The 22161-nt window shown below is 40.4% G+C and overlaps 1 long non-coding RNA gene across 1 annotated transcript; it reads right to left on the minus strand.

The window, feature by feature from the left end:
* Positions 1–2902: 2902 nt before the first annotated feature.
* LOC134142954 (uncharacterized) lies at positions 2903–22112 on the minus strand. Its single transcript, XR_009958987.1, has 5 exons — positions 21732–22112; positions 20812–21000; positions 20556–20680; positions 19256–19434; positions 2903–4201 (listed from the first exon to the last, which is right to left on the minus strand). It is a non-coding gene; the product is annotated as an uncharacterized LOC134142954 (long non-coding RNA).
* Between the last annotated feature and the right edge of the window lie 49 nt (positions 22113–22161).

Below are 22161 nucleotides of genomic sequence, written 5' to 3' on the forward strand. Positions count from 1 at the left end.
AGAGGCTCAGAAATTCCTAACACTGTTAAAATATATCATCACAGCTGCTGACGAGATCTAGTAAAATATTAGTGTTCTGCTCGTACATTTTATTGCCTTTCATAAGCCTAAGTCTTATTAGCAAACCATTTTAGCAAAGTTCAAAAGCCAAAACGTTGTGTGTGCACACTGCTTTTAACAAAGATAATAGCTCTTCCCAAAAAGAACCTGTTGTGTCTTTTTTTTTTTTTCTTTGTCTTCTCTGTTTTCAAAGTACTGGCAGACACAAATAAACCATCCTTTGGTATGTAACAGATTTGACTCAACTAATCATTATGTATCTATCAATTATTTGACATAATCCTGTCTACTGTTACTGTTGGGTTTCTGATAACTTTCAAACTCACCTGACTGCTGGATCTGGATTCTTGGCAGTGCTGGATGGGAGGACCAAGCGCCACAGTAAAAAAGGAACATAACTGCTGCTGGACAAAAGTGGCTAAACACCTTGCGCTAAGGAAATGGATCTGATCTTGGGTTTCCTCACATAGCCTTATGTACATCATTTATTCTCTCTGCACCTCAGCTCTTTATCTGTAAAATTCCACTTTTGTATGACAGGCTCTGAGAGACTAAACACAGTATGAAATGACACATTGATAGGCAATATGGAAATACTCTGAATCTATTACAACTCCCTACTACAAATCAGTCATTTTTAACACTCAAAATGAATGATTCCAGAGAATGCAACAGTGGAAACTACTCACAAAAGATTGTAGAAACACTCTTTCCTGAACTGAATTCAGTTTTGTAAGTTTAAGCTTAAAGGGATTCATTTACCATAGTGATAATATTTGGAAAGCAGTCTTTCAAAATTATAAACAGTCTTCTATGAAGCAAACTTCCAGCTAGCAGCAATGTTGCATTGTAGCACTGATCATAATGGATCAGTGGAGCCTTTCAACATACCGAGCACACTTCAGCATGTCTTGAGAGAAAAATCTATAAAAACCGCACATCAAAAATCTGGGAATCTTGCACATTCATTTTGCCCCACTAAAATTTCACAGGCTAATGTCAGGACAGAATCTGGCCTTAAATACTGAATTACAGTAACCTTAAGCTAGGCACCAACCTCCTGTGGAGTTCTGATCCTAAGGAGAAGGCAGACACCATTACCTAAATTTACTGAAGTCTTACCAACGCCTAAAAAGCATTTCTGCCCCTTCTGGGGCAAACTTAGTCACTGGATAGCATTGTTCCATTGGACAAAATCATACTCTAATTCTTCTTTTAAGATGCTTCATCTAAAGCACAAGTAAAACCAATCCCTTCTGCTTTTGTCTGTTTTGTGTCCTTTGCTCAGGCCACAAAAGCTCCAAGATTGATTTCTGACCTTTTCAGTACAGCCAGATAAACAAACTCACTTTATTTTCAGCTCAGCTACTTTTAACTAACTACGCAGCGTGCAAATCTTTTTTCACTGTCTTGTGGCCAGCAACCTCCACTCAGATGTATTGCCTTATGTCTTCTCAAGATGTCATCACAAACCTATCTTCCAGGAGAACAGGATGCAAAAGCAGAGGATGCAAACCAAAGCACAAGATGTGCAGAAGCTGTTCCTGCACTGTTGTATTAACTCGAAGTTAAGGCTCATACTGGTCTGCCCCAAAATCCAGTGTGGGTGCAACTGTATTAATCTCCTTGGGAACCTGAGCCCCAATTCAAATACAGCTATCAAACGCGAACGCAGCCAAGGAAATCAGAGCTAGTTTAGGTCACTTGTATGGTAAGAGGACAGTATCTTTTTTATTTATTTTTTAAACACATCTACATAGCCTTGCATCAATCATTTTTCTCTTCTCTTTCCCTGAGTGATTACCCTGCACTAAAGCTCATGGTAACCTTTTTAGGTACTGTATTCATTAGGGCTTTCACTGCTCTCAGCTCTACACACTGCCAGTATCTGTAATGTGGACTAGTGCACTCTGATTACTCTGTCCTGTCCCATGTCACCACTCCTGTCCTCAAGTTTCCACCATACCTCCACATTAGTGTCCAAGTTCAGGGCAGGAGTGTTCTTTTGAAGCCAGCCTCTCAAATGCCCCTACTAACCATGTGTTACTTGCATCACGGAGCAGCCTCAGAGTGCAGGGACTGGATTCCTGTCAGACGAAACTGAGCTGGAGGAGGCACACTTGCAGCACATGTACAGCACACCAGCTGCACACAGCCCAGGGGACCCAACCAGAGCTGTCCATCTCCAGGTCCACTCCTAGTGGCTCCTGTATTGCTGGGGTAGAAACTGCCTTAGAGTATGAAACACTTGTTCCACTTCAGACAAATTTAACAACCTCCTTCTACCCTCTACAACCACTCAAGCCCCACATTCTCTCAGGAATAGGAAGCAGCCTAACACGTTCCCTTTCAGATATTCTCCCAGCCAGCATCTCCAGTGGATCATAACATTTTCACTATTAAGATTTTTGGACTAATCTTTATTAAAGCTGTCAGTTATCATTTAAGTCTTATCTTACCTCTGTGTACCCTGTGTTACTTACCTATCCCCTTTCACCTCTCGCTATTTCTCCTGTCTTTCTTCTGGACCCTCCTGTTCGGCTTTACTGTTTCAGTTATGAATAAAGCTTGAGTTCATTGCTACATCAAGTTCATGTGAAATAACTCCTTTGTCTTCTGTGATTTCTTTGTTTTGCTGTGACTGAATTTCTAGACCAGTTCTGCGGTGCAATCTGTAACTTCAAGCCAACTAAAAAAAAAATATTTCCTCTGATTTAGTTGCACCATGATCTTTGGCTTTATGAGCCAATTCACGATGCAAGGAACTAAATGGGAAGACCTCAGCTGATTGCAACACGCAGTCCCCTAAACTGATTTAATTAAGTCATTCAGACAACTGATATTATATCATAACATGTATATTTATGTTAATTTCACGACTATACGGCATTCACAGTTAACCGTGTATGCCCTGTGTCTTTTGCAAACACATTTTTTCCTATTATACAATCTAAAAAAATAATGGTTTTGTTCTAATGTAATTGTAAGAATCAAATTTACATAGAAGACCTTTAGAAAACAGAGACTCACCTCTAAATGCAAAGAACAAACATTTGCATTACCTATTTATATTAAAATATGCAGAAATTTCCAAAGTATTCAGCCAACTTATAAATTTTTATAACTTCTTCAAATTGTTAACATTTTTTTAACACACAGCATTATTTCAGCTTTGTGAAAAGCTCAATAACAATCTTTCTGGTCTGGAAAAAAGGAAAGAACATTATAATAAAGAATGCAGAATAAATAAAAACAAAACAGTACAAGTCGTACATCCACACATACAAAGACAACTTTCATGGTGAGCTATAAGCAATTATAATAACACAATGTGCTGCATGTTGATTTCACCAGTGAAAAGAATTTCTCTAGTTATTGAAGACTTTCCTGGCAGAATTTCAGAAAAAAATTCTGACATTCTCCCAATCTGACTTCTGTGCAATGCAAGTCATGCGCATTTTAAACACCAATGAATAATACTGTCTTTCTTCTATGAACTGTTAACAGCTGTAGAAACTATTATAGCCTGCTTAAAATCATGTCTCTGTAGTCAATATTCTCCAGACACTTAGCAATACTAAAGCTATTCCTGGGGCTAGACTAGAATTGCTGTGTGAATACAAAGTTTGATTTATGTTGAAGTGAAACAACAAACATCTGATCTTTCCTTTTTTAAATAGCCATTCATATAAACACGAGCATCAGCTGCGTAACTAGAAAGTGATGTCCGAATTTACAGAAATCAGACAAAGGAAGACCACCCACAGTTACCTTCAAGAAGAAAACATTTGTCAGAGAGTGAAAGATTGCTGGTGAAGATACTTTGTACAGTCTTGGCTGCCTAATGTCCTCATGGTGAAGCTGTGGCTTATGTGAGTGATGTTTCACAAATCTAATTTTTCAAGTCTTCTGAAAGACAGAAAACTGATCAGCAGTCCAGTACCACATCTTGGCACTGCTCATCATCAGCTGTTTGTAGACCAATCACAAGCTGAGTGGATTGCCTAATAAACTGGTCCAGATGCATCCAAGAGGAAGTCGTGGTCTCTCTGTGTTAATGTTATTCTTTCTCATCCCAAAGCACAGGTGGGAGCAGGAGAAACGCTCAGCCCTGGTTCCTTTGACATTTTGGAAGAGATGACTGGGAAGAGACAAGAAAAGACACATGTGGAACAAGGGCAAACCTTAAAATACGTATGAAATTTCAGATACATTCTACAGGTTCATGCTCATCACTAAACTTTTACAGAAACTTGATGTGCTGAAAATCCAATTTTGATTCGCCATGCTGACAAATTGCCAAAGTTCCTTCCTTCACTCTGTTACATATCATCACCTTTCTAGAAATGAAAACAAGTAAATAAAATCAGATCTGCAGGTGGAGGTGGAGGGGGATGATCTCTGACAGAAAAAGCAATTAACTTGACCAGTAACAATAGCAAAATGAGGGTTGAACTAACTTGAAGCAAGGCACTCTTCCTCCAGATTAACATCGTAAAATCAATCAGGAAGAGTTCATTAGCCTCAAATAAATGCTGTAACCTATTCTAGATTAACTGTACATTGTAGAGGAATCTTTAATTGCTAGAGTATCTAGAAGGAAGAAATAAACACTAAAGCTCATTACTAGGGTTTGGGTTTTTTTTTAGTATCAATGAATTAACTTTTCTAAAGCATCATACTTATGTCTTCTATCAGTGTTCTTTTTTTTTTTTTTTTTTTTTTACCACCGTTTCAACACGCACCAGTATTACTCCAAGTAGCATAGGTACACTCCCACCCTCTCCTGCACACATGCAAGTACCAGAATAGCCTGTCTGCCCTTCAGTCAACCCACATCTTAACAAATAGAGCTCTCTACAAATGGTCCCAGTGCTTGGCTGGAGAAAAAAAAAAAAAAAACAAAAAAAAACCCAACACCTTGTCATGCCTATGGCAAATTCAATGTTGGTTTCCTAAAAGCCACTGAAATACACTTTGTGTGGCCATTCTTGAGAGGTTTGGAAAGTATGTATCTGTTAGGAGGAGGGATGAATAGCTGTTAGAACAATCAATTAACCTCAGCTCTGGAGAATGCCTTACTAAAACTTCATGTAGTCTGTGCAGCTGCCTAGGAATAGTAACTCTCAATAAAAAACTACATTGCTCACTGTTGGTCTAATGATTGTGAATGATCGAGGACTCCAGGGGCAAAACAAAGCTTGAAATTCCAAACAGAGGCCGAACTCACGGCAGAGTTGCTATAATTCTCTCTACTTTCATGTCAAATTAAAGCTCTTGGACTGGTCTCAAGACCACTGATATCTGTGGGAAAACTCCCCTTGACTATGCTGAGGACCCCAGTCTGCATTTACAAGATCATATCCCATGGTCATATCCCATATTCCACTAACATCTCTGCTTTTCTCCCTCCCCTACTCACCCTCTTGTTCCCTCTGCTTTTCTTGTTCCTTTTGTCTGCCATTCTTGCATGTCTCCAGTCCCATCTCCAGGCTCTGAGCTTTAGCCCATGCTGCCCTCTGGGCTATGGTCTTTCTCCCTGAGAGGGCTCTGGATGCCACATCTCAAATCAATCTGGGATAACACTCAAATCAATGGGAGCAAACTGACCCATATCATTGGGTCTTTCTTGCCAAGTCTTTTCCCTCCTCTGCTCCAAACCCTGCCTCCTGCCTTTGAACAATCTCATCCATCCTGCCTGTATTTAGCATCAGTAGCTTTGCTCCCCTTTTCTCCTTAGCTGTTGTCCTACATTTTGCATTTGCTAATTTTGCCATACTTAGACTGAAAGTTCCTAAAAGCAGAGTACAAGCCCATTGGTTTTTTTCTTCTTTTGTCTACAAAACGGTACATTATTTAAACAGCTTCCCATAACAATGGAAAGAGATGATCAGTTCATGACACTAAACTTATAGAGGGAGAAGGTATGTACATAAGGGGGAGAAGAGCGCATTATTTTATTTAATTTCAATAGGTACCTAAGAAATAGCCCGTTCTTTCAGAAACACTGACCACATACAATGCAAAAAGACTTAGTTATGGTTTAAAAAAAATGCAAAAAAAATCCCCATCGAGGTTACTAGTAGCCACGATATCCTTAGGTCTGGGAATTTCAGCTCAGCTCTGTTTCTTAATTCAGTGCAGTCACAAGGCAACATTGCAATTAGAATCCTCTGGGGACTGCAAATGAATAAAAGTAATGTTCCAATCAACTGATTTCCAAGGTCATGTATTTGTAACCAGGGCAGGAGGGAACCAAGCGACCTTACAAAACTTACAAAATAAGTGCAAATCATGAAGCATAAAAAATTCTCACAGGTATTCTGTGAACACCAGCTTAATTTGTTAATCTCAATGGTGGGTAGCTCCACTGAACAGAGTAAGAAAAATCAGGCTGTGGGTGGCAAGGGCAGATAATTTAGATTGGAAAGCTGACACTGGACCACATGGAAAATTAAGTGGCTTGGACTGCAGACAAGCTTGGGGCGGGGGGGAGGGATGAAGGAACAGCTATTTCGAGAATCACTATTGGACACAAAACAGCATTCTACAAAGGAGTGTTAATAACACACATGAAATGCACTGATGTCCTCAACATGGTCAGAAAAAGCCAATAGCCTTACAGATTTTAAGTGATTATATCCATCACAAATGAAAAATGAAACAGAAAAATCTCCAGCATGTGGGCGCATATCACAAATGTGAGAACAGAGCCTCCTAGCAATGTATTTAGAAAGATCTGGTCCTTGGCAATAATTCTGGAATGAGAAACATTTTAGACAGGTTACCTCCTTGGCTGCCTATGCATTGAAAAGTCACTGATAATTGCAAAACGTTTAAGCAATCTTCTATGCTGCTTTTATATTACAATATTTACATGTAGGTTGCTCAGAATTGAATGGTATCTGGTATCACTATCCTAACATATGCAACTATCCATTCAGACATTTATACTATGCCTATCCTTGTGGGGAGGCATTATGAATATGAACACACATGGCAAACAATACTGTTAACGCTTCCCATTTTGGCTGGTTACACTGCGTGACTGCAGTCCACAGGCAGGTGCTGTCATTTCTGACAAGCCTGTTGGGTAACAGTGACAGGAATCTGTCAGATACTGCCCACACACAGGCCACGTCTCACACGGCACGCTGACCTCCTCGGAAGAATTTTAATTTTAAAATTCTACCGTCAAATGTTACAAATATCAACTGACAATGCATAACATCTTACAGAGAAGTGGTAAGACATGATGGTCAGGACACAGAACAATAGGAAAATACCCCCAAAGGAAGCACTGGCGTTGCTGGAGCATGCGCTCTGCTTGACCAGAGAAATGGGCTGGATCTTTGTCTGCAACTGAGACATGCTTGGTCCATTGAGCAAGGCAACGGGCAAAGGCACCTCTAAGCTTCTTTTATAATTTACTGACCTTGTGGTTGCTCAAAGTTAATGGTGTCACAAGGACTACTTAAAGTAGCCACAGGCTTTGCCAAGACTAAACCACAGTGCCTTTACTACACAGATTATACTCACACCATGGACCACTCCATTTTCTCCATGGAAAAGCCCTGTGCCAATGGATAAGATGAAATATGCCAAAGACCTTTTACCTTATCTTTATACAATTATACAACCTGCTATTTGTTCTTTCCTTAGGTAAGAAACTCTGAGATCTACTTACTCAAGCTTCCTGCCTACTTTACTCCACTATTGATGTCCAAGTGGGCAATAAAACACAAGAGGCTTTCAGCTAAGTGTCTAACAGAAGAGCCCTTGCACACCTAGCCATGGCAGTTCAGAATGTTTCTCCTCCCTTGCAAGAGGTGATCAGGCCCACAGCAGTGTGATAAAACTGAGTAAGTACCTAGGATTCAGGCACTTTGGTGAAAACTCCAGTAATTTTAACTGCCAGGGAAGGTGAATTTAAACTAAGCTATTAGACTTTCCAACTGCAGCCGCTAAGACAAGCATGTAAGTCCACCCTGCTGCGAGCAAACTCTCCAGCAAGAGAAGAATTGACTAAATACGTGGCAATAATAACTACACAAATTGATTTGGGAGAACCCTTCTGCAGCACTCTTGAGTGCTGGGGTTCAGTAAGTAATGTAATGACATTGCCTCTTTAACAAAAACTAAGTGACCTCTGAAATGATAATTTTTGCTTTTGGAAATTGTATTAAGACCAGTGCAGAAACTGGTAGCAAAGAAGTGATTCATGAACACCAACAAAATGATTCACCAGTCTCTCACTAGGAAGTGATATCATCACATGAGAATGGCAGAAGAGAAACTTTGTTTCACAAGACAGGAAAGTGGTGTGTTCTCCAAAAGAAAAATATTAAATCTGCAGGTGTGTATAACAAATGCGAGAGGGCAAATTGTCAGTGCTCTGGGTAGTGAGTTCGTTGCCCAGCGTGGTGATTGACAGCATGAGCGCATACACTCCAATGCATGTAAGCACTGCTGAAGAACACCAAAATATTTCCAATCTGGTCAAGGACATATCGCAAACTCTGGATACATCTTACAGTTGCCCCATCCCAACCAGATTCTTCTCTACCTTCCCAAGCTGATCCATCACTCTAGCCACAAACAAGCCTCTTGCTCCCTGCTTAGCGACCCTATAGCGAGTTTGCCTTCACATTCTTTTTCCTAACTGGCCTCCACCATCTGACTCACAACATTGCCTCCTCAACCCAAAATGGGCTCTCAATCTTGTCGGGGATTCCTACACTTTTAACAGTATCTCTGCTCCACTCCTTTGCTCTACCTACCGTGCTTACCCTATTCCCAGGTGCTCCCAAGGCTTCTTAGGTCAAAAGGCACAGTCTGCTCCACATCCAGCTGGCCTAGGAAACCCCAAAGTTCTTAGGGGCCAAGTATTACACTGGTTTTCACACTGCAGATCACATCAAAAAGTTGAAGGCATGTGAAAGGAGGCAGAAAGGGAGGGAGTATTAGGTTTCAGTATGTATGCCACGTTATCTTCAGGGGTGACATGCTAGATAACTCTTCAGTTCTTAAAACTGTATGTCATACAGAGCACCATCATACTCTCTGCAGTTATTCTGGGAGGTATCAGCTTGCCAGCACCTCAATCATGTCTTGTGATTAATGATCAGCTCCTTGCAAAGCAGGCAACAGTGGGCTTGCAGCTACATAGCTACTGAACTGTTGATGACAAGCTGACATTGCTCAGACTGACCGTGATTTTCTTTATGCAGATCTTCTTATTCCTTCTCCTCAGCTTGTCCTGTGTGTCAGGATGTCAAAGCACTATCCCACTAGTTCACCTGTTAGGGCTGCTTCTCCTTCACCCATACCCCTCCTCTCAGAAACCTAATGCTTATAGTATCTCATTAACTGCCCAAGCATTTGAAATGCCATAGAAAGAGCCCCACTTTCCTTCCTAACCTTCTGCTCAGCTGTCCCAGAGATAAGGGTTCTAGAAAACTTCCAGAGAAGAGAGTGATGAATTTTGTACCACTCGTTTCCTGCAAAACTCCCTTAACTCTCTGCAGGAAAACTGGTGAGCTTGCTTATATGCAGATCCACTGGCCTACAAAAGCACCAGAAGCTACTGTCAAATCAAGGCTTTAGAAACAGCAACAGGTACTTCTAAGTAGCACTGGAGAAGTCACTTTGCAGGGAAGTATAAGTCCAGTTTCATGGAAAATGCAATCAGCTTGTAAATATTTACTCTGCTCTTGCTCCTAGACTCCTGCAGGGACTGGCCATTTAATGCAACTTGGATTTTCAAATGTAGTAACCTCAGGTCCCTGGAGACAGGTGCTGTAGATGCACAGAGACTGGACTTAGAACTGAGCAGCTCAGGGATTTCAGTTGTATTTGGTGCCAGACAGTGAAGCAGAACTTCTCATGTAATCCACTCACTTTATAGGTTTCACCTAGAAAAGTACGCAAGCCACCCACTAGCCTTCCAACTCAACTCTCAAAGTCACATCCAAAAGAAAGACTGAAATGAGAGCTGGCTTCCTGTATTACAGCAGTGCAGACAGACATGGGCAGTGACAGACAACTCCTGCTCCAAAGAGCCTACAGCTAAAAGGACAGAGCGGTCGGTCACAGGGAGGAGACAGCAGACATGGTTCTCTGCACAAACTCAAACGGGGAACTTGATTGTGTGATTTTTCTGTGTGGTAGGGCACAAGAAAGAATATATTCTTAACGGAAATGTCCCTTCCTTCAGCCAAACACAAAAAAGCACTAGACCTAAATTTCCACTAATGACACTTATTTAACATAAATGTAACTCCATCAATTTTCAGAGTTATTTGATATATACTTAAATAAGAATGAAATATGATTTTCAATTTGGTTTAGAAAAAAAAGATTGCATCTGGAGTTAACGTAAGTAACATTTCAGCAAATATTTTAGAGAACATTTCACTTTGATGAACATACTTCCTCATCCAAGTTATTTCTATGATCTAATACTATGACCTATATTTCTGTGTTCTAGATAAGCAGCAACTGTTGTACTCATGTCTTTAAAAATTGTGAAGTATCATCCATTAATCACACCCCTATTACAGTATTTCTATTCAAATAGTCTCCTTATTGTGTATATGTAGCACTTCCTTAAAGTCTGTCCCAGACTGAGCAGACAGATACCTATTTTATCTCAATTACCCAGAAAAGTGAATGGTTAAGTTCTTCAATGTAGTATAAAACCCCATGTACCACAGGAACAAAGTGTAAAGGCCACACAGTGCTTTCACTTTATGTGTGCATCTTCCAATGATGTCAACTGGATTTCTTATTCTCAATCAGTACAACTTCTGCCAGGAAGTATTTTCAAACACATCCCATCAGCTCTGGGCTCACATTTATGTCTCAACAAAATTCTATATCCCTCTGCACCATCCATATTTGTACTAAATGTCAGTTTTACATAGGAAAAAAAGAATGGAGGAACAATGGAGGAACAATGGAGGAACAAGCTAGTATAAGCAAAATTTACTCTCGTCTGATTCTGGAGGGTCTTTGAAAGGTGAAAGCATTTTAAAATGTTGGCCTCAGCAAATACGTTCTCTGCTGTCAGGAGTTTGAATATGATGACCATATTTCTAAGCATAAGGACAGCTGGTAACTTGTGGTCAGGTTACCACAGCTTGAGAACTTTAGAAGATAAAGATGGCTTAAGTTAACAGGCATCATTTCACTACAGGGCATGAGAGGAGAGTTCCTACAGGTTTCTGAAGCTCAGTTGAGGAATGACAATGCATTAAGCTGTTGTTGGTTGCAACAGTCTCTTTATATCCTAGCAGTTAAATTGCTTTTGTTCCAAGACATGAATCAAAATATTTTAACAAATACAGGGCATAGAGTAGAACAGAAGAAGAGTAATTTTCAATTAGTTGTGCTTCTCACGAAGTTTTCAGATTCTGCATAAATTCTAACCAATTTTATCATTTTAGTTACTTTAAAGCATCTTTTTACCATAAACAACCAATTTCTTTTCATCAACTCCTTTTTTTTCCCATTCCAGTCATAAGCCATCCCCTTGAAGTAAAATAGCTCAGAGATTCACATGTAAAGATTGAGATGAGATAACGGAAATTAAAGATAATGCATCAACTGGCTTTGTATACAAAACAAAAATCTAATTACAAAGCAGACAATGAGTTGACTCTGCCTTGAGTTACATTAGGGATTGGCCCCCCAGATTCCAGAGCTTAACATACCTTTGCTTGCTCTCTCTGTAATAAATCAAGCACAGCCCCACCAAACCAGAAGATCTGTGCCAAACAGTCTGAAAACTAAATATTGAATGTCTTTTATAAATCACTTAAAAGTCCAACACACACAATCATTTGCATACACAGCTACTTTATTTCAAGCCCAGATACACGGAGCTATTATCACTTGACCAGATTCTACTCTCAATTGTACTAGTGCAAAACCACATAATTTCCTCTAACATCAGTGGAGTTACTGGGTTTTTGTAACATATACGGAAGCGCAGAATTTGGTGATGTTACTTTTTCACGGAGGTAAGTAGCATCACCTGTCACTCATTCTGTCTATAACATAGGTGGATTGGAGGGGTTCCTTCCTGCTGTACAGGCTGCCTACTCCGCTTGCTCTTCTTATACGCCCTGCGGACAGTGGAGTTCTACCGTATCCCTCCAAGGCCTTTGTTTTAAATGGATCTTGTTTCATACACAGACCAGGGCGGGCTACTTACCCCCTTAACTCATTTGATTTACAAGAAGCACTCCAGCTGAGTAACTGAAGAAAAGACAAAATTGTTTCTACAGTATATTTACACACAATAAAATGAACTAATCAAGCAAACAAACTGTACAAAATGTGCCCTAGTATTAACTAAAACCAGAAATCTCTCTCTTCAGTACTTTCAGTGCTTATAAATATATGCTTATGTCATAAGTAACCTAGAGCTTCCAGCAATTACTTATTTCTCAAAGTTTTGAGCCAAGTTTTCTCCAAGATATTTACTCACTGGGGCTCACAGGAGGTAACAAAACTGGTCTCCAATTCTGCTTCTTCAGAGCCTTCAGTACTGAAGGCAAAAACTTTCCTCAGTCATCTTGACTGACGAGCTCACCAAGTTTAACTTCGCCTGGACTCTTTCTATTTACTATGCACTTCATAGTCACTGTCATGCTGCCAGGCATGGTGTCACTCCCTGCCCAACCCCTGGTCACAGAAGGACAAGCAATTAGGCACTGAGGGACACCAGAACTCTCTGCCTAGAAAGCAAGCATTCTGCTGCCAGTAAGAGAGCAATTACAACAAGGGCAAGAGCATGCAGAGCAACAGCCTGAGAGCACAGAAATCTTACTATTTTTGTCCCCATGTGCCCATAATATTTGGGCATTTATTGCTCTGCTCATTTATAGACACTGTGTTCAGGTGCGCATACTCATTACTTAGTACCTTTATTTCCTTCTGGTACCATAACAAAACAATTCCCAGTTATAAAAACCATGGCTGTTCATGACCATGATGAAGTATGTCAAGAGGTACAGCCTGCAGAGCTCAGTGTATAACCCCAGACACTGCTGGCCAAACAAGTTCACATTGCTCCCAGCATACAGTCTGACCTCACATGGGACCCACCTGACAGCTCACGCAGCAGCATTCAGCACGACTACGCATCCTTCTGCAGATGCAGTTTTCTACCATCTTGCACAGTAACATCAATGTCCATATAGCCAGAGAAACAAACTCTCCCAAAACTTCCCCTTGCATAAAGGAAATAGTAATTTACTATACAAGTAAAAGGCACAGGAAATCACCCCAACTTGACTACTAATCTATGTCAGAAAAGTAGTTCTGGCTTTAAGGGCCCTCTTCTGCCAACCTTCCACTCAATGATAATTTCACTGGGGAGAAAACTTGACAGTACTTTGTGATGCAAATTCATGTATGCCTTCCCCCCACCACCACCACAACAATTCATCCAAGTGGAAGATTGTCAGATTTTTTTTTCTAGTGGAAATCATTAAAAACTAGGTTTTAACTCTCTGGTAAAGCTAGAAAACAAGCTGGGGAGGCAGGTCTTCTGCATGTGAACTTCACGTGACTCAACCAAAGTGATGGTAGATGAGGTGTGAACTGAGAAGGGCTTCAAATAATCACATTCCAACTGCATATAGCCAGAGTCACCAACAGAGGAATTAGTCACTGTTTTTTTAAAGTGGAATATTATCATCTCAGCAAAGCAGCTGCATGACTCTGTGCATTCAAAATTGTAATTCTAAGGCAAATACTATGGTAAAAGCGCATCAAACTTACAAAAGAGATCTTACATATTTGGAAATGACAGCTATAGGGCTGCTTGGGCAATCTTCCTTGTACCTTCTTGTATAAGGAACCAGTGATTGGACACTATTACATCCTACTACATACTATTATGTAGTATGCCATCGGCTTCAGACCTTTCCACATGGCCTCACGTGCACACATGGCGTAAATACAGTTTATATATGTATGTTTATATTCAGCATAAAATAAGAAACAGCACTCATTTTGCATTCAGTTTTAACACTGTATATACACATACACAAAATTATGTAGTCAACCTTGAAAAGTCAGGTACACATGTAAAAGAAGATTCTTAATACAGCCCTAAGTATTTTCCACAGTTATGGGGCTCCCGTTCTCAGAGGTGAGTTTTTTTTTTTTTTTTTCTACACACACAGGAGCAGCAGGCTAGAAGAGATTCTCTGACTCCCCTAAAATAACACCCATCGAAGTTAAGTCCAAAAGGTCACATGAATGCTGCCCTCCTTCACACCTGGAAGAATTCGCTCTAATACTCTCTAATAAGGCTAAAGCTTTTAGCTGCAACTCAGAAGTTTCCAAAACTACACCCCACAATGGGGAGACAACTACAGAGATCAACAGCATTCCCAGAGAATTTGTTAGATGAAAAAAGTAGCGTGCACAAACTTACTCAGCCATTTTGTAGGCTTACAGTCCTGTCTGCATCCCTTCCAGTGTCATAAATTTTACAGCATATATAAAAATACAAATACAGTTACAGCACTGCCATGACTTGCACAGGAACAGCTCTCTATAACCAAAGTCAGCTCCTCGTACAAGGCCTTGCCCATGCAGGCCTCTTTGCAGGATTAGGACTGTAAACTCTGATACATAAATGCTGGTAAAATATGTTTACATAATATGTAAATAGATAGAGGAAAGTACATTCACACCAACTACTGGGAAAAGAAAACAAATCATTTTCCTACTGCTAAAAGTACTGAATCACTTACCATCTGGTTTGGGAGAAAAAAGACACAATCCAATTCAGCTAAGAAGAAAATCCTGTCTAAAAAAAGTAATCACATGCTAAATCCCCCTAAGTTCAATTTCCACTCATTTTAACATGGAGACATGACAGAGTTTTCTTTTCCTGGGGAAAAAGAAAGAACAGAACGAAAGACGTGAAGCTTGTTAGGCCCTGATCCTGTAAGCATTAAATACTTAGCTATGGGGGGAAGTGGAAGCTATTTCTCAGGGAAAAGTTGAGTCTATGCATCAGGTTCTGCTGGAACACATCCTAATCTTCTAAGCAAAAATCTGACATGCATTTGCTACCATGCTGTGAAATGCAGAAGTAAATCTAGATATTTAACTTCTGAACTAATTTCTCTTTATACACTGGCAATATTTGTTTCTTCCTCTACCATATGAAAATACTATGTATGTGTACTGCAGCACAGTGCAGAAGTGGCACGTTTTTGAGAGTATACTATTATAACGTAAAAACGGTGAGTACTACAGCACACACAATGAAGCTCCTGCTTATATTTGTGGCAAGTATTTGTCATTTCCAAACTTGTGACTTTTAACTTAAGTCCTCAGACCAACACACCATTCAAATTATTTTCTTAATTTTTAAAGCAACTAAAATTTTTATATCATCATTTCAATCCACATTTTAGAACCTAGCCTACATATAGAACTGATTTTCCACATGGCTTTGTATGTTCTCCTTCAGTCATTCTTTCCTAAAATGCACATTACGGGTCTAAACTGCTCTGCTCCTTCTTTGTGTCATCCTGTGCACGTTCAGTTATCACCTCAGATTACATGCTTTTTCTCTGGAATATCTCTCTAACTTCATTCACCCTGGCATCTCCTGCTTCCCTTTTTCCTCTTCATTTCCATCCACTAACTAATTTCTAACGTTTTCTAATTGCCATTTGTGAATTTTAATAATTTTTGTCTTAGAATTAGTCAATCAGTGGTTGGTAACCACAACTGAAAGAGAGATCAGTGCTGCTGTGTGGGTGGTTATAACGATCCTGTGGGTCCTGGCCTTCCTTTGCCTCCTACAGTCCAATTCTCCCTTGCTCAAACACTTCCTTATATTTCCCTCCTTCCTCCCCAAGGCTTTAACCCATTTAGCATGGTCCCTTTACCTGAAGGTCAAAGGAGGAAAACTGGCCAAATTGACCTAAACACTCAAAACATCAAAAGAAACTTGCCTGTCCCACTAAATACCTTACCCACTAAATTTTACAACTAACCTCTTCTTCTCCTAAACACTAAGCCTTTCCACAAAAAAAGATTTATTTAAAAGTGGAAAAATGTTCCTCAGCTATTCCTCAAAAGTGACTTTTTTCTTTTTAAACTTAGTACTCTTGGCGAACCTAGTACAGATCTTTACTGGGATAAATGAACAAAGTTCTCTCTCTTGCTGAAAATGTTTTTAAAAATAATGCACTAAGAGTCCACCCATATAACAAACGATAATCGAGTTACTGTGGTTTCACAAGTTCCTGCTTATCACCTAAATGACAACTGTACCCAGTCCTTGCTTGTGATTGCAAAATAGAAAGGCTGAGCTTAAAGATGGTCTATAGCAAAGCATACTTGGCAGCAAGGGAAGACTATGGGTGAGCACCATGCCAGTAACAGTGATGCAAACTGCAGAACAGTAACCCCTTAAGCCACAGAAATAGGATTACTTTAGACCTGCTGGTATCCTTGCTCAAAAGTTACCACACGATCACTACTTTGTGTGGCAAAAGCAGTGGTAGTCCCACAACCAACCCTCTCCACAACCCCAGAGTTAATACATTATCTACTTAAAAGTCTCTTTCACTCTAACAGGAGCAGACTCACCCCCCACATTAATACAAAAGTGCTTATGTACTGCACATATCTTAAAGCAGGCAAAGCAAACATTATACTGAAGTAAGTGATAATGTGTGGAACAGACATGCAGTGAGAGAGAAACATAAAGCTCTCCTTGCAAAGGGAAAGCTTTCCTCATCACTGTCAGATGATGAGGACTCTGCAGAGAGATCTTCGCGTGTTCAGCAGGCCTTTCCCCTGCGCCATATGAGCAAAACCTTCTCTTGCCATTTGAAAGTCAGCTGTTGAGGGAAGGGCTGAAGGCCAAAAAAGCTGCTTCCAGGCACAAATGACCTTGCAAGCTGTCTCCCATCCTCCATTCTCTCGCTCAGTGATCAAACAGACCCTCGGGATTCTCCAAAAAGTAACAGTCCAAAAGAAAAAACGAAGTGGAGGTCGGCACTGATGTAATAGAGGCCAGGGCGGTTTATGGATCTGGCAGCTGGTGGCGGCAAAGGAATTCAGTGGACCTACAGGGACCTGGTTTTGAAAACAACAGAGAGGGCCCTGCTCAGAGCCTGTGCAATCGCACGCCACTGGCAGCAACAAGCGCAAGCGGTACCTGGCGGAGCACCTAGGGCAGTGGCCCAGTGTGGCACAGCTCACAGGATGGATTTTGGATGCTCCACCTCATCGTTAGTGTCTCACCCATGCCTCATGGCCTAAGCTCAAAACCAGGATCTTCCAAATAGGAGACAGACTCCTCATGTTAACAAAATATTGAGGCTATAGCCAAGTATGACTCTTATTTTGCACCAGTTATTCCAGGAAACAGATTCAAGTTTTCCCAACAGGTAGTATCAGCATTTAAATTAATAGGAACTTGTATCAATGAAAGTCGGTTTACAATAAATGGCTTCTACGCATTTTACCTCTTTTGAATGCATTTTTGTAAACTAAGTATCAGATAATTTTAATACAACTAGAGATAGAGATATGAAAAGAGGAGATCACAAGTAAGCATCTCACTTTTTTTAAACGTCTTTTCTGCTATTGAAATAAAAAAGTGGAATTTCAAATTATGGTGTTCTGCAAATTATAAGATTAACTAAATTAATTGGTTATTCCCATTTGTTTCTAATTACATTCTTCACAAAATGGTATGCTCATGCATTCCTGTTGCTATTTTTTTGTTACTGGCATAATATTCAAAATAAAAGAGTGATAATATAGCTCTCTGAAGACTTGGAATTTTCAGAATATTACACTTTCAAATTGAGCTATGGGTTTCTCTAATTTCAGAAATAATAATAAAAAAAAAATATATAACTTCCTGCCTGAATCTGAGCACCTGCATTGTGGACGATTCAACAATATTCTTGAATACTTTTTTATGCTTTGAGATTTAAATGTCACGAGTTATTTGATCAGGTTATCTTTAGAAAACATAAAAGATGCATGAAAAACTTTAAAATGTCAACTAATAACTCTTTCCAGAACCATTAGGGGGTTTCTCACTCTCTTTAACTAGGCACTGTCACAGATGCATATCACTGGAGAAAGTATCAAACAGTGGGTTTTGCAGCTCCACAGCTGTGGGTAAGAGCGACACCACACAAAAACTCTGGCCAGAGATTTCTCTCTGCAAACTAAATGCCAAAAAGGTAGTACATGAAGGGAGGTCCACACTGGGTATGTTTCCTTCCTCACTCTCAGTATTGGTCCTAGACAGTCGGGGAGTTCAGGAGGGACAAGGCCACGACTAACTCACAGCACTCATCACCACAGTCTAATCTGGGTACAGTCGGAGACATCAGCACAGATATGATTTGTATCAGTGGAAATCATGAAATTAGTGGAGCTAAACTCAGATCAGAATGAGGCTCATTATCTCTGCAAATTCATGCATGGAGAGTATGCTGCACAGCTTTTCCTGCTCTGAGTCACTCCAACTCCTGCTCTAGGCTGTTCAGTAGCAAACTGTCAATAAAATTCATTAATGATGTGCTTTATATAGAAATAGCACATTTAACTGAGAGGCTACAACAAATGAAGAGTGCAACAAGGGGTGAATTACGTGGTTAATGGAATACAGGATGTGTGTCAGTAAAGAAGTGGTAAAGGTGGGTGGGAGTCCTAATGCTACATAGATCTGTTTGAAGTTTGGTATATGAACCTAATTCCCCTTTTGATTTCAGTATAGTTATATCTAGCACTTCTCTGTGTTTCTACTGATATATAAATTCTCTGATGAATAATTGATAACCAACTTTCTTTTACGTAAGTCATTGCTGGAGAGACAGCAAATATTACAGACATGTTGTCTCCTCTCTTTTTAGTCCTCATCTCATCTGAATCATGTTTGGCTAGCATTCATATCTATCTCCTTGATTGGTGGTAACTATAAAAAAAAATCAGGTACCCTTGCAGAACTGGTGGCAGGAACAGTGAAAAAAAAATGTTATTTTGACATAGATGCTTATTTTTTTGTCTACACATCTGCAGTTGTTGACATTTATATTGGAGGATGATTACTGTATTGTTTATCCAAGTTCAACACTGAAATATTTCAGCATCATGACACAACATTTAATTACAGCTAAGAACTTACCTTGTAAGTAGGCCATAGTGTTAATTAAACCATAAACAGCTTCCAATGATTTTAACTGGTGAGGCCAATACAGTTGTTATCTTCACCCATTCAAGACTGCTGGTTTACCTGATGATTACAGGTAATTCCAACTTCTCAAACCATCAGCAGTTAAATTAAGATGATTCTGGAAGGAATTCCTAGAAGTAAAAATAAGCAAGCAATACTTCACAAACTTGGGGAAAATTTATAATACAAAACAGCACTAGAGAAGCAAGAAGCTGAAAGAGGGAAAAACTCTAAAGCAGAGTTCATATATAAAGAAGGAAAGGAGTATGGAAGTAGTGGAGGGAAGGAAAAAAAGAAAATAGCTGCAACAGTTCTCAGCATAATTTTTTTTTGGGGGGGGGGGGGGTTTGAAACAAACAGAGGAGGAGACCAAAGCTGTAACCTGAATCTGACCTCACTCACACTGGTTTTATCATAAAACCACTAGGCTGAACTTTGATCATTGCATCACCAATGCAAATCAGTCTCAAGCCTAGTCAATTGACTGCAGTGTTATTTTTTTTTTCTTCCAGTGCCCAACTATGGTTGAGGGCAGCTAAAAATATGTTTTTTTTTCAGTTAAAAAAATCAATTTAATTATTTTAGCTGGCTGAACAGCTTGGTTTTCTTTTGAGGTAGCTTCTTATATTACTGCATTGAAAAATGTGAGCTTAACTGAATCACACGTGCCAAGGACATATCTTTGCACATATCTGTTAAAAATGTAAATCAGTACCGTAGTTAAAAACATTAAGGATTGTAAGGTGATCAGTTATGGAAAATATAAACCCTATCACCCATGTAACATGACACGTGGAATATTCACATAAAGAAGTTTTTAAGATCTTTTAAAATCTTAATAGAATAAACATCCTTGCACACAGAAGGTGTGATTCATAGTTTACAGAGTTTACCCTAAAGGGTCAAGTAATTCACCCAGTATTACCTTGCAAGTCAAGATCAGCCAGAGATCAGAACCCAGGATCCTGTTTTTCCATGCTGCTCTTTTCTACAACTTTATGTTACTCCAAGCCTACAATGGCCTACCACCCCCTAGCATTTCTATTTCCACAAGACAGTTCATTTTTGTGCTGCATATAAAAAGAACCAGTGTGTATAGGAGTAAGCATTCTAGCAATCATTTGCAAGAATAAAATATAATTGCTGAGGATACAAATGGACAGCTTATGTAATAATGAGATAATTTACCATTATCACTGATACTGATAACAATTCCAACAATTCCAATTCATGCCTCTGTAACTAAACTTACCTTGCAGAAGAGGACCAAGCAGAAGAGACTGGACACGGAGCCTTCCAAATCCTTTGGCTTCTGACAAAACTCTACTTGACAGTCAGTGCAGCAATGGAGTGGCTGGAAACATCCTCGGCAGCTCACTGCAATACAGAAAGGCTCACAGGCCATTAAGCCTGACTCCATCTCTCAGCTCAAAACAAAGAGGTGTGCCCCCTCACTGATGGCATCCTGTCAAGCAGACCTCTCCCTGCCAGGTATGGAGTGCGCTCACCTGATCTTCAGCCGGTGCTCCAAACATTGCCCTGGAGTAGGGAAAGGACTTGAAACCTCCATGTCTGAACGTGAAACAGCTGAAGATTGCAGTACTTTGTTCCTTCAGGTGGAATGCCATGAGTATCATGATGATATGCTTCAGGTCACCTCCCATTTCAAAGAAGAAGGCCAAGCCAGAAAGCAGCAACTGGAAGGAACATCATCCTTTATGAAAAGGAAGCAATAATGACCTAAACTTACATTGTGTGCACTAAAATTATTTAAGGGGAAGGAATTTACTTACAAAAGAGGAAAAGGAGCTTTGGAAGGGGGTTTCAACTCAGTGATCTTTGTATACAGTATCCTTGTTTCATACTTTGCTGTACCATCACAAGCCTGCAACACCTCTTTTTCCATTTCATGTATAATATACAACACTGTAAAGCCACATACATCTTACCTAATTCTTATCTTTATGGTTCAAGTTTGCCTTTAATCAAGAAAACACACTAGTTTATTTGTTTTTAAATTAAACTACTGAAGCTATTGAGCTGCACTCCCAGAGTCCTAGTCCATGCAGTATTATCACTCAACTTTTTTCAGAATCATATAGCCAGCTAGGCCCACATCTACAACGGTATTAGGTGCTGAGCACCTGCTTGAGTAACAGCAAGTGAGGGGTGATATGAGCCTATGTAACTCTGTGGCCAGAGCCCAATTTTATTTAATAAATCTCAACATTAAGAGGTTAACTTCTGATTTCAAAATCATTCAGAAATCATTCAGCATATTCAAAATCAGCTCTCTACAATGTTTTTCCCAGCACAGTATTCGGTGTGCAGTCGTAGGCATTGGTAAGGAGGTGACAGGACTGTCACCACAGACACGCAAGCAAAGTGCAACATCACAGCCAAGGCCCGAGCAGGATACGTGCTGTACCTGTGTGCCAGCCCGAGATAATCAGCCTGACTCATCCTGCTCCACTACACGGGAGCCAAGCCGAAAGATTATCCATCCTTTTTGTCACATCTGGATTCTCCAAGGGCCACGGCTTGGAAACCCAAGCGCTCGCTCGCTCGCTGCCCTTCCGTGGTTAGGGCACTTGGAGGCGATCAAGCCCCGAGGGCGCGACAGGGAGGCCCACGGGCGGGAGTTCGCGGCCGGACACCACGCCACCGGCAGACGCTCCCGTGAGAGGGGCGGGGAAAGCCCATACAGCAAGTAATTAGGGCTCAAAACCAGATCGTCTCTGCAGCCCGCTGTGCGGGCACATGGCGCTACGAGCCAGGCCCCGGGACCAGGACACCCGTCCCTGCGCCTTTTCCTCACAGCTCCAGCCCCCCCCCCCCCCCCCCGGCCGGTGGAAGAC

The sequence above is a fragment of the Rhea pennata genome, chromosome 7 (genome assembly GCF_028389875.1).
Source record: "Rhea pennata isolate bPtePen1 chromosome 7, bPtePen1.pri, whole genome shotgun sequence".
NCBI lineage: Eukaryota > Metazoa > Chordata > Aves > Rheiformes > Rheidae > Rhea > Rhea pennata.